At 37.4% G+C, this 13,133-nt stretch overlaps 1 protein-coding gene across 6 annotated transcripts in view; it reads right to left on the reverse strand.

Annotated features, from left to right (window-relative positions):
• The window catches only part of EYA1 (EYA transcriptional coactivator and phosphatase 1), a 147,654-nt gene that overhangs the window by 91,065 nt on the left and 43,456 nt on the right, over positions 1–13,133 (reverse strand). The window contains exon 1 of one of the 6 annotated variants that reach the window (XM_051611629.1): positions 5,230–5,298. The exons of 4 other annotated variants lie outside the window; for them this stretch is intronic. The gene's annotated coding sequence lies outside the window, so the exon portion shown is untranslated. Of the gene's footprint in view, positions 1–402; positions 487–5,229; positions 5,299–13,133 lie in introns of those variants that run through there. One more of the 6 variants, XM_051611628.1, reaches the window with a different exon arrangement.

Raw genomic sequence — 13,133 nt, forward strand, 5'->3', positions numbered from 1 at the left:
AAACAACAACAAACCTCTTTTGAAAATATATACATTATGTTAAATAACATTATAATGTATACAATAACTAAATTTGACCAGGGTTCTCTGGAGCATTTCCACTTTGTAGACAGTATCTTTCAATTCATATAACACTTGTTTTTCTACGCTGTTCTAGTACATGTAATCCAAATATGATGAGGAAAACAGCGTAATGCTTTGCAGTACTAAAAAAACAACCCCAAAAGTCTTAATAGTATGCCAGGTCCACAGCACTAAATAAAAATAATAATAATTAAGAATTAAAAAAAAAACAACAAAAGAAAACAAAAAACAGCTTCATATAGTACAAATAGATTGAAACAGAACTCTTTTTTTTTCTTTAAAAAAATCTGTGGTTATTCACTGCTAATATATCCTTACCTTCAATTATCTAATCTGTGAATGAAAGCGATACTTCTAGAGGAGAAATGTCTTCTGGCTACTACATCCCAGTAAGCGAGACATTATTTTGTAGCAAGTACATTGGGAATACTGCAGGAAGGCAGATCGGTTTGCAAAGCTACAAGTCAAACTCGAGCTGGAAAGGCACCTAGGATTTCATTTTGTTTAGCGGAGAAAAGGGATCTCTGGACAGTCACACACCATATATGGGAACCCAGGTCAAAATAAGCAGCTTTCGATTGGGCCCGTCGGCGTAGCCAGCACAAACACAATCCCTTTACTTCTTTATAGTCACAAAGCAGATCTCACGCCAAGAAAACTATTTATGATGTTCTATATTAAACGGTGAAAGAAATACAAATTACTTATTAGAGAGACATGCCGTTTTGTGGGGTAAATTCACTGAAACCCTGACATACAGGGCTCTGCAATCATTCTGAATTGTGTGCTTTTTGTAACAGCCATGGTCCTCTGAAAAATGCTTACCACTGAAGCCTTTATCAGTGTTAATAACATCATTTTTTTAAAACCTTACCCAATCCTATATAGAGTTTAAGATACGTCTTGCTTCACTGTCTCTAGGAGCTCCATCCACTACATGAAAAAGATCAGGCACATACTTTCAGGAAGCAGAAACTCATTTGTTTTTTTGGAAAAAAAAACACCTCAAAAATATCGGGTTCTGAGGTACCATCTGACACTGGAAAATGTAACTCAAAACCCTTTCTAAAAAATAGTGATACTTAAATGTTGCTATGGAAATAAAAAAAATGTTAAAAAAAGAAAGACTGAGACTTCCAGTGATGCATTTCATTCCATATTCGAAATAAAAAAGTTAAAAATAATAAAAAAGTAGGAAAAATACACAAATAAATTTTACTCTTTTAAATGTAAAGCTTACTGAAACAGGTTTACTGTTGGTTAGAGTTTGTAGTCCCTAATGGGAGTTTTGTCTAAGTAATAACTTTAGGAGTGTGCCCAATCTCTGCATTTAATTAAACTAAAGACAGACCCCCCTTACACACATACAGAGCTTGATGATGTGATGATAAACACGGGATAAATTATACCAAGGCTAAAACGATCAGAGAAAGGGTGTTGATGATGCACTGCAAGAAAAGAACAGGCTTTGAATTTTTAATCTCTTCTGCAGCATGGCGTGTAGGCAGTATGGGAACTGAAGCCATATAAATGATCTAGATGGGGGGATATAAGATAAAGTCGGGTCCTCTGTGTTTATACAGCCATTAAACTGTGCCTTAAAGTTCTTTATCTGATGTCTGAAGATTGGACTTCAGATTAGTGTATATCATTACCCCACAGTATGGTCTAACCTATGAACTTATCCTAGAGCTGATACCACGGACCAGATCCTCATTTGGTTTAAGTAAGTGCAGGGTTGGTTTTGTTTTGTTTTGTTTTTATTTCAATAGCTAATCTAATTATGCCACCTATTTGAAACCTTATCAAAAGAGGTTTGTTTGCTTGGCTTTTTGGTTGTTCCTCCAACTAACTGCATACCAAATCAGTGCAGGCTGGGTTGTTGATCACTGGCAGCCAACATCAATTTTAAAACCACAATTGCACTAACACTTGATTTGGGACAGAGGTTTCAGTGGCATCTGTATAAGTTTACATCATGCCTGAATTTGCCTTGATTCTGCATTCCTGCTGATGCAGCTGGCATCTCAAGAGTCATAAGAAGTAAAGGACCTATTACATAATAGCAAATGCACAACAAGCTATTTGGTGTATTTTATAACTATTACTCATGCAACATGGTTTTAACTCCATATGCAGCATCACACACTTGTCTTAGCAGAAGTAAAGCACATCCTTCAGGATCACAGTATTTACTGGGTGTTTAGGTGTCACAATTACAGAAATGATGATAATTAAGAAAAATTAGATATAAGATGGCTATGGAACAGCGGGATGTTCACATCTTTACCTCTGAGTAGGAAATACTACTGAAATATTTAATATTAGAAATAGGCCCAGGAAGACCACACTTCACTAAAGCAGAAGACACATCCCATTGCTCCCCAAAGCTGCTGGTCTGGCTCTTCCCATAACAACTGCAATGCAAGGACAGAAGCCTCTGAAGCAAATCTCTCCTATGTCTCCATACAAGTTTTATCTTACACATGGCAGCTGTTGCCTAGAGACGCCTTGGCTGGAGCAGAAGTTTGCAGAACTTGACAGGAGCCCTTATTGTCTCATGCTCCTCACATGAGTAGCAGTAGAAAGACCTTGGTAAATACAAACAACAACAACAACAAAAGTGACTGAAATCAACCATTTTCAGTGCTCTGTTCAAAAATTATCAGTGTGTTTAAGAAGGACAGTTTCACTATATTCTTTAAGGATACACTGAATAAAATTAGCAATGAATTAAGGACCTGTTATAAGAAAAGGGGTGTGCTGCTAACCAGTGTCCTCAGTCAAAAAGTGTATGAACGGCTGGCCCCAATGACATCTTTGCTACGTTGCATGCAATTGTACTAATTTTTGATCAGCAACTTCAGGATGAAGTACAGGATCATTCTGTATAATTTAAAATAGGAAACAATAGTTTTTATTGATCTTAAGTAGATACTGCTTTAGCTTTTTGAATGAATGCATGACTTTGTATGATTCTGAAGTAGTTCTTGACAACTATGATATAAATTAATGCGGAGATTTTCCACAGAATAAGTGGTTGGTCAAAGTCTAGTTTGATAGCCACCGCCTCGATGTTTTTCAATTTTTCACTTTCCAAAATCAATATATGCATATTTTTTCAATAGATTCATTGTGTATTAAAAGCATTAGATAAGAGAGGAAAAATATATAGTGCATATATATATTTCTAGACACAAACAGTGTAAACTATACATACGGTCAGTACTCTAACTGCAAAATAAGTATGTAGTTTGGCAGGGTGAAGGGAAGATTTCCTCCATAAAGGTAAGTTTTAGATACATCTGTTACTGTCATCTTCCTTTGGTACTTGATAACGCTGAACTGAAAGCTTCCCACATCACCTTTCTCCTCTAGAAATCTCATTAAGGTAATTCTGATTGTTGTATCAAAATACTCGTAAGTTTTGGTCTCCAGATCCTCCGAAGCAGATGCAAAAGTGATGACACTACTTTGCCCTAAAGACTGAGACACCAGCTTTGTGACACTGAGAGCAGAGCTTCAAGATCTACTCCTGATTTAAGAGTAATGCTGTAGCTTTTGCAACTACAACAGCTTTCATTTAAGCAATGTCTTATCTATTAACCTATTACTGGAATAGGTTGGCTAGGGAGGTTGTTAATGCCCCCTCTCTGGAGGTGTTTAAGGCCAGGTTGGATGAGGCTTTGTGCCGTCTGGTTTAGTGTGACGTGACCGTGCTCATAACAGGGACACTGGAACCTGATGATCTTAAGGTCCCTTTCAACCGTAACCATTTTATTCTAACGTAATTCTACTGTGATTCTACTGTGATTCTAACGTGAACTACTGAAAATTACTTTCCATTTTCCAATAAAGCTCAACAGCTTTACATGGAGATTTTTAATACTGTCAGTGAGAACGCCACTTATTTTTTTTTTCCGGAAAAACCTCAGCTCAAAAGATACATAAGATAGTAACTCTTTATAAAAGTAGTCCTGATGAAGGTAATGCAATTGTCTTTGAACAAAGTTTCTTGGAGAATTACCTGTTTGCAATATAGGGAGTGACATGAAAGGAATAAATCAAAACCTGAGAGAATCCTTGAGAAAGAGCTGATTTTTCTAATTTACGTTCAGTCTTTTACTCCAACGCAGCACAGAAACATAGCTGCCTAAAAAATTGAAAGTAATCATCCTTCCCTCTGATGTGTGAATAATAATTTGCTTTAAAAAATGAACAAGTCAAATCAAATGCACCAGTGATGATGACGAGGAACAGCTTGCTAGCACTCTAATGGGCGACAGAAGATATACTCAGTAGTTCCTCAAAAGACCAAATTGCAAAAAGAACACAGTGCAAATGAAACACTGCCAGTGAACTGACAAAATAATCAAGTCCCGTTGTTCTGTAAATACTATAAAACACATCATTTCACAGACATGCCATTTTCCCGTAGTTTGTCCTCCCACAACTATTTAAGGCTTCCTCATCTTTAATTTAGTGCTACTAGAAAAGTCAGAATTTACAAACCATTGCAATTTTTTTTTTCACAGCTACAACTTCCATTTTTTTCTAGTGATATAAATGCAGAGCTCTTTATAACAAGAGTCAGCACAGTAATGCTAAACTGTCTTTTCTCCAACTATTTTCCAGTAACATGAACAAAATCCGTTTTGTCAGCACCTCCTATAAGGTGAAAAGGGAGATGGAAAGTTCCTCTTTGTTTTCCAGCTCTGAATTAAAGTCGTACTCAGAATTCTTAAATCTGCAAGAAAATTATGTTTGTTCACTGACCACAGAAACAATAGGTTTATTTGTTGCAAATTCCTTTTGTTATTACTTCCTAAATGCGTTCCGTATTTTTTCCCTGAAGCATCACTCATGTCACTGCTCAACAGTAGATGGAGCAGTGGATCATTACAGTATTTTAGTTATTTGTGTCAATTATTGCATAATTTTCCAGATGCTGACATGTAAGACTGGACAAGCAAATAAATAAATAAATAAAAAACACAGAAAGAAAATCCTTGTTAATTAAAGTATTTTAAATTACGAATATAATTGAAACAACAGCAATCCAAGCTCACTTTGACAAAATATTAAGACAAGCCTGCATTTATGAGTAATATAAGTGATTCACAAACACATATTCAAACCACAAACCTTGTGTTAGTTGAATACAGTAAACATGTACGTCCTTAACCTTGAAACATTCAATCACACATATTTTTCTTACGACGATCAGGAAGGATGCAGTATCTTCTAGTTTCAGTTATGAACTGAAGTTCATAAATATTCCACATTTTGGGCCTTGCAATGAAAAGGAAAAAGTGGAAGTCTAAGTTAAAATAATCATTATGAGGGCAGTTTATCTTACACTTGCATCAACTGATTTTTCCTGTAAAATGTTTCACAGAAATTCACCACAATAAATTATTTTGAACCTTACAGTAATTATGCCATGACGCGCATTTGTTCAGCAGAGGTTAGACCTTCTCTGAACTGTAACCACCTAAAATTAAGCATTTAGCTTAAGATGACACCCCAACCTTCATCTTCAGTGAAGAGAGACAGACACTTCCAGTCGATGTGTCTAGGGGAGACTCAGTTTTGAGGTTTTCCCTCCCCATGGACACAGATGGGGCTTAAGTTAGCCCTCAGGTTTTGATGGCTACAGGCCCCCAAGAATCCAGACTTGTCGAACCCAAAAGTATAATCTCCCTTAAAATCTATTTGGTCTCAATAGTAATAGTATTCACAGAAACTTCAATTGCCACATGTTCTATTTTGAAACTTTGTGTAATTACTCAGAGTCAGACTGCCAATATTTGTTGTTACAAATCAAGGCCAGAGGAAAACTTCTCAGATGGCTTCAAAGTCCCTGTTCTCATCTCCAAGCGCAGCTCCCTCCCCCGCTTCCTTCCAGCAGCATTAACTTTTTCTCTGCAATCTCACAAATCGGAAAAAGAGTAACCTCTAAAGCTGTTTTAGACTGAAGGTCAGAATTCAAAGGACTGGTAACTTTATCCACAGAGACCTGCAATCACATTGCTATTGGAAACACACCCAGAAGCACCAGCACCCGAGATGTTTTTATTAAGCAATGTCAATAGGTACAAAATTTGAAGGTTGGTTGCTTTCTTTCCATACTGTAAGATTTATCAAGACTCATATTTGCAAGAGATCAAGTTGCTTTCTGCCCCCGAATTTTAGTTTAATGTTCTCCGAGGTAAGAAAACTGGGCTCTGTGTCACATACTAATGAAAACAGCAGCTTTGGTTTGTTTACCTAAATACTTAAAGAGAGGCACCTCTTGCAGCCAAAATGTAAACAAAGCTTAAACTCCTTCTAATGCTTCGATACTTCCAGGCTATTAATACAGATTATTTTTTTTTTAATTAAGTGTATTATACACATTTTCTACATATATTTCCTGCTTAATAATCTACCTTTTCAAAGAAATATTTAATTCCTAAACCAATTATTCATAATTACAGCTATATTTCCAGCCCACAAACATAAGGTGACAGATCCCTTTCAAACCTAGGCTTAAGAGGAAAAAAAAATCACCAAAGGCAGTTAGTATTGTTGTCCCTGCAAACCTGTCATTAATTAAGAGGAAAACAGACTAAAATAAGGATTTCAAGAGGGTTTCAACAGAGTTAAGAAAACACAAAAGTTTTACTTCAATATCTAAAAAACAAATTAATAGACCTTGCCCCTCTGTCTTGTACTACATTTGCATACTCAAAGGACTGAAGCATTGATATTCAGCCGAGTGATTCACCTGACAATGTTCTGAAAATGTGTCTTTAAGGATGCCTTGCCTTTCATAATTGAGGAATATCCATACACAACGACCTTCATTAAATAATGTTGCCCAGCTAGACACAGACAAATGAAAATACCCCTTGTGCTGGATGCCAGTTTATATGCAGAAAGTCTCGGCATGGGTACTGCACGCTAGGCAGAGGCAAATGCTTCTCATGCAGCAATATCAGAAAAATGTAATAACATAAGGAGAAGAGGGCATGAAGATACACACAGCAGAACAAAACTGTATGAAGATCTTGAAACAAAGGTGGATGAGCAGAGATAAAGAGTTTTTAACTCATACAATTTTATATTTTTTTTTAAAAAATCACAATTTGGCAGTTATTAGTGTAAGAAATGTGTTGAGTGCAACTTAAAAAGGCTTATTTATCTTTGGTGCCTCTGGTGCCACTTTCCTTATGTCCATAAGCAGGTTACCTTTGGATACCTAGGCTGGCTTTTAAAAGGCCTCCTGGAAAGCAGCAAATCCTAAATTAGAGACACCTAGGAAAATTTAGTAAATTTAGTAGCGCTAAAAATGCACTAGTTTGAACCTTACTCCACCAACATATTCTGCCACAGATGACCACTTATTGAGATAAGTCAAAATTGCACTGCTGGAGACTGAATTCTTCAAGTGATGCCTGCATGCTTGGGACACAAACAAGGGCTCCATAACCCCGCTGAGAACATCAGTGGTGTTGCTGCCTGCTCCACCAAGCCCCAACAGGCTGTGGCCATCTGGGAAAGCATCCTCAGCCTCCTGCAGCCACTGATTCATTGCTTGCCCACTCCTCACTGCAAAGGAAAACAAGTATCCAGAATGAAGACTTCCCCTCCTCAAACTTAATCCATATCTGGAAGGGGTTTTGAATTCAGAAGGAATCTCAAGAACCTCATGTTCCCTACAGTTGGGAAGGGGGAAATCCAAGGGATGGAGAGCAGCTGCCCCTCAGCGGGGTACAGCTTGGGCACTGTAGGGCTCTCATTCCTCTACAAGATCCAAAAAAGTTGGCACAAATCAGCAATGAAAGCCCTACAAAGCATTTATCTTTCCCTTCTGTCTCCCTTCTTATAAAATCCTTTTTACTTTTAGTTCTAAACTTTCTTAAATAAGAAAACACTATTCATGCTTTTACCTCCAAAATACTACAAGATACCGTGTATGCATCCTAAAGCCTGAATTAAAATAGGAACAACTTCATGTTAAGTTTCTTTTTATGGAATTGGCCTCAGACATGTGTGGTATACCAAGCACAGCAGGAGCTTTATACAAATCTTTCTCTATGAGTTGATGAATTCCAGAATTTGGCTCTTGTTTTTTCTGGTCACTAAGTAAATAATAGTAAATAGTTATGCAGTATGCATCATAAAGTAACAACTGGTAGGTCAAATATTTTTTAATTGTAATCTAGTATGGGGATGCCTAAAATTGTTTTTACCATCTGATGAATGTGCAGGATGAAATACATTTCAGCAGCTCCTTTGTTAGGAGGCTCCCATCAACCAATGCTGGAATCTGCTTCAGCCCAAGCCACCGTCCAGCAGTCCACTCCAAAGATGGACTGTGGTACCCATTAACAGTCCTCCTGACCTCAAAAGGGCTGTGTACCAGTGTTGGAGTCTACCCTCACAGCCCAGGTTGCAGGATCTAGGTCTAGTTATCTCTTTGTGTTCGGATGCCCTGAAGTCAGCCAAGGCACCAATTTCTCAAAAAGTGAATGGGTACCATAAATGACTTGAAGTGAACGGCAATGAAAAAATAGCTGAAAGTTAATATGCAGTAAAAATGTTTCCTATTAATTTAGTAAGAGAAATGGACTTTAGAGACCCCGAATAAGAGGTCTGAAGACTGCTGTTTACATTTGGTTTATGACTATGAATAAAAAAATAATAAATCACAGTGATTTAAGAGATTGGTTTAAGACACTGATTTGATAAATCTTTACACTCACTTAAGATTGCTTGTAACATTGCAAGCATAAGTTCCTTTGTTTTACTAAAACTACACAAAACAGCTTAAAGACACTTGCCACATTTCCAACTTTGGCTCTTTTTAAGCACATACATGGCTTTTCTCTTGCTAGAACAATCCATGTATAATAGCAATAAATCTTCCTTCAAATAGCTGAGAACTAATAGCAATGCAAACTATTAGCAATCAGAAAGCACTGAGGTCATTTAACACAGTAGAACATGTGCAGACACCAATGGAAATGTGATAAACTAATAAATAACAAAACCAGCGATATCCAGACTTTATAAATTTTCCACATATCAACACGCTAAAAGCACAGAGATGTCATTTGCTCAAGGCAATGACTAATTCATTTAACATCTCCTTTTAGTGTTTCTTTCCTCCCACCTTAGAAGAACTAATAAGCCACAGCATCCTGACATCATGTGCATAATAAGCCTGACATCAAATGTCATTACGTCTAAATTAACATCTTGTTAGATGTTTAGTGGATTCTATTGAAAGAATTAAATCCAGTAAATTTTCTTCATTTTAGTAGATCTTGGGTTAGCTCCATGATTTGAAAATCCCAAAGAATTTACTCCTTACTCTACTTGCTTTCTGAAATGTGCAAATGGATTAAAAAATAAAATTAAAAAAGAATAAATTTTGAAACATTATTTTGTGAAAACTTGAGAGAAACAAGTATGCTTTGAAATGTTCAAACTGATGTTCAGCCTTTAAAATAGATTTATAATACCTGCACTCAGGTTTTCCAATCACAGATGGAATATGAAGTAAAGTTTAGGATCTTACTAATGACTGTTGGTTAACAGCTACAATGAAAAATAAAACTTGAGACAAGCTACTAGTATTATGAGTAATTATACTGGATAAATATGAATTGGATTAACAAAGGGAATGAAATATTTTTCTTGCTTACCAGAAAAAAAACAAATCCCCCCTAACTGCTCTCAGCTCCATGAATTGCTCTTAGCTTTCAACCTAATTTACAAAGCAATGGATATCTCTGAAGAAAAATTAAGTAGTCAACAATGTCAGGTAGGAACTGGTGCTTAAATTGTGCTCCTGAGCATACTGAGAGCCATTTGTCCCCTTGCAGAGGTGAGCACTGTGCTTAGGCTACCATTCTCTGCTGCCTAACGCCTGCCACAATTCAGAGAACATCCCAGCACCCAAATCCTTGTGCAAATACAGTTTATTAGGGCCAGACGCTGCATCTCTTGCAGCACAGCAGAGTAGCTCAGCTCAGTGGTGAAAATAAACCCCAACTCAGTGGGGTTTAGGGAACCCTTCTGCCCTTAAAAGGGCTAGTCAAAAAAGAGTGTTTTCAAAATTTCCTGTAATTTTTTTTTTTTTAAGTTTGGGCTGAAAAAAACAAAACTTTGTCTTCCTGAAAGTCTAGAAAACATAATTACTCGTTTTCAATTTAAAAATCTGTTCAGTTTCCTCATCTGCCTGCAATCACAACCCTGACTTCATTAGCTAAAATCTGCTTTATGCACACCAATAATCTTTTCATAACTTCACTCTGAAAGAGTCTTTTATTTCTTCAGTCTTGATCACCTTATCTGATTATTTCTCCATTTACATAATTCCTTGTTAGCTCCAGAAATTACTTTCCAGAAAACATTTATCAGAGGAGTCAACATGTTGTCCAGCACTCTGGTGTCTCTCGCCCCTACCCACATTACAAATACTTCCGAGGCGTCCGTTCTCCCACGCAGGGGTGACTGCCTTATTGAGTGTTGAAGCTTATTTCCCTTCTCTTGACTTTGAAGATGAGAGAAAGGACTGAATGTATGTATGAGATCTCTTTTGTGTTCACTCAATCAACTCTCTTGATCTGAACCACTGAAATAGAAATTGCAGATATTCTGAATTATATTGGCATCAGGGCGATATGAACCAGCTGGCATTCTTCCCTAGCAGGTTTTGCTATCCAGATGTTCACAAGCTGCCATCCACATCTGGAGATGCCCTATTTGTTCTACACTTCTTGAACCATTCCTAGGCTGGGTCTTGCTAGGAAGGGTACGACTGGCTCAGTCCTACTGGGGATGCGACTGTTTTCTTTTTCAGTCTGGGGTCCTGAGATGGAATTTCACTGCTTCACAACTTCAGGAGAGGAGGATGTTTGGGTTAAGGCACTGCTATACAAAGACAAAGCATAACATTGATTTTCTCTTGATCTTTCTTTGGTATCCAGTATTCAGTCCATAGGGCAGAGAAGTTAGGATAAACTGACAAAGCCTATGACAGACTAATTGGCAATGGAATTATTTGGCGGAAGATTGTTGCTCAGCTTGACAAGACTTCAAAATGTAGAAACTACTTGGCAGATAGGGAAGTGCAGAGAGACCTGCAGAGTATCTGCTTTTCCTGGCAGTTTTTTCAAAGGTTATGCATTGCCACTCTTTGGCCTGTTGCATCTATCTTGGGAAAGTAAAGGTGATACAATGATTTCAACAGCTGAAATTAGTTCTGGGGGTCTTGAGCTTTGGATGGAGTGTACACACCATGTGATAATATTTTTTCAGGCATAACTGCTTCATCTTTCATTCTTTCCCTGAATGAAATGATAATCAGGAACCATAAACCCTGCTAGTTACCTTGCTTTGGATTTATGCTGTTGAATAAAAGATCAGTGGATAATAAAATTGACACCACTTATGACTTAATTAAAGATAAGCACTCTGTGTCTTTTAGTAAGCCAGCAGTCAAAGGACACTGTAGATAGATGGGTTCTTAAGCAAATGCATGCATACCCCTGTCCTTTTGCCACCTGCACCTTTCTCATCTTATCCTTCAGTGCTGGTACAGTCTTCAGAATACAAAGTACTAGTTTAACCCAATGTTGAGATCAAATTAAGGATCTTGGTACACGTACAGAAGGCTGGTTGATATCTGGTGGTCAAACTGACATAAGCCTCTCGAGTGATGCAGTCATCTGTCTTATTTTCTTTCCAAAACATCCCCAAAAACTGGACTACAGGTTTTAAATATATTTGTTAAAAGAGCAAGCAGATTTAGTGACTTCTTTAAAAACTAAAACCAAAAAGTATTTCCTTTTAAAGCAATTGCTGAAATTTTTATTTTGTGTTTAACTACTTTCGTCATTCATATGCATTTTTTTATTACTGGACAAAAGTGGCATTTATGTCAATAATTAAAAACATGTAAATGATACAATCACTTTGTATTTACACTGGCTTTTGCTTCATTGTCTGCATTTTATTCCTGATTGCATAAATATTCATAGAGAAACAACCAGGGAAATTTTCAAAGTGGTGCACAGAGATTACACTACGCAGTTCCTATTAATTTTAATGAGTCACATGGTTACATTCTCACACTCTAACTTGAAAATTTCCCTCCTTCTTTCCACCATCTAAAATAACTGTCTAATTCCAAGTATGTACTGTCTGCATCTCCCACTCTACAATCTATAAATACAGAAGGGACGTGCAGTCTTTTCATAGATACTTCAGGATGCTCCAGTGGCATTTTAAACCCAAAGGAAAAAGTCCCCAGCCTAATCAGTTACTGAACTCTTCATGCTGCTCCTAATCCTCATCTCTAAAGACATTTCCACTAATTCCTTTGCTGAAATGCCTATTTAGATACATAGAAAATTAATATCCTGGGAACCTCTGTCATAATTAAAAGTACAATCACCAAAAAAGTGGGCTCAGAAGAACCACTAAAACCAGAATAAGACATAATCAACATGGTAACCCATCAAACAGTCCCAGAAACTGTGTTTTGACATTCCTCCCCCTGAAGCTAATGACAGCAAGTTATAAATGAAAGATTTTTTGCCATTTGACTATAATTGAGCTTTCCCCACAATGTGCCAGGAAGGTCAGCCAGGGTATTTCAGAGCAAGGCTGTGAGCAGAGAGAATTACAGGCTTAGAGTTACTTAGAGTGTCTTGCCAGAGATTACCTCTGTTTTATAGCTCATAGGCTTCACTTTTCACAGTTGCTGCTTCTAACCAGCTTTTTTACATCTCCTGGAAACTAAGAGTGGGGGAAGGAAGAACTTTTTTCCCCACACAGATGGGAACCAAGAGGTTCAGTGGCCTTGGAGGCAGGGGCAGTGAGCACAGGCAGGCAGTGGGAGCACAGCAAGCTCAAAGCAGCACCTTAAAACAGGCTGAAATCTAGTGGTGAGGCAGCTGAAATGGGTTTGAAGGCTCCATGTTGGGAAACTTAAAAGAGAGATCATAGGGGAGCTTAAGTGAAGGGAATCAAGAGCCAGGGAAGAAGTAAAA

Source organism: Apus apus, chromosome 2 (assembly GCF_020740795.1).
Source record: "Apus apus isolate bApuApu2 chromosome 2, bApuApu2.pri.cur, whole genome shotgun sequence".
In the NCBI taxonomy this organism is placed as follows: Eukaryota; Metazoa; Chordata; class Aves; order Apodiformes; family Apodidae; genus Apus; species Apus apus.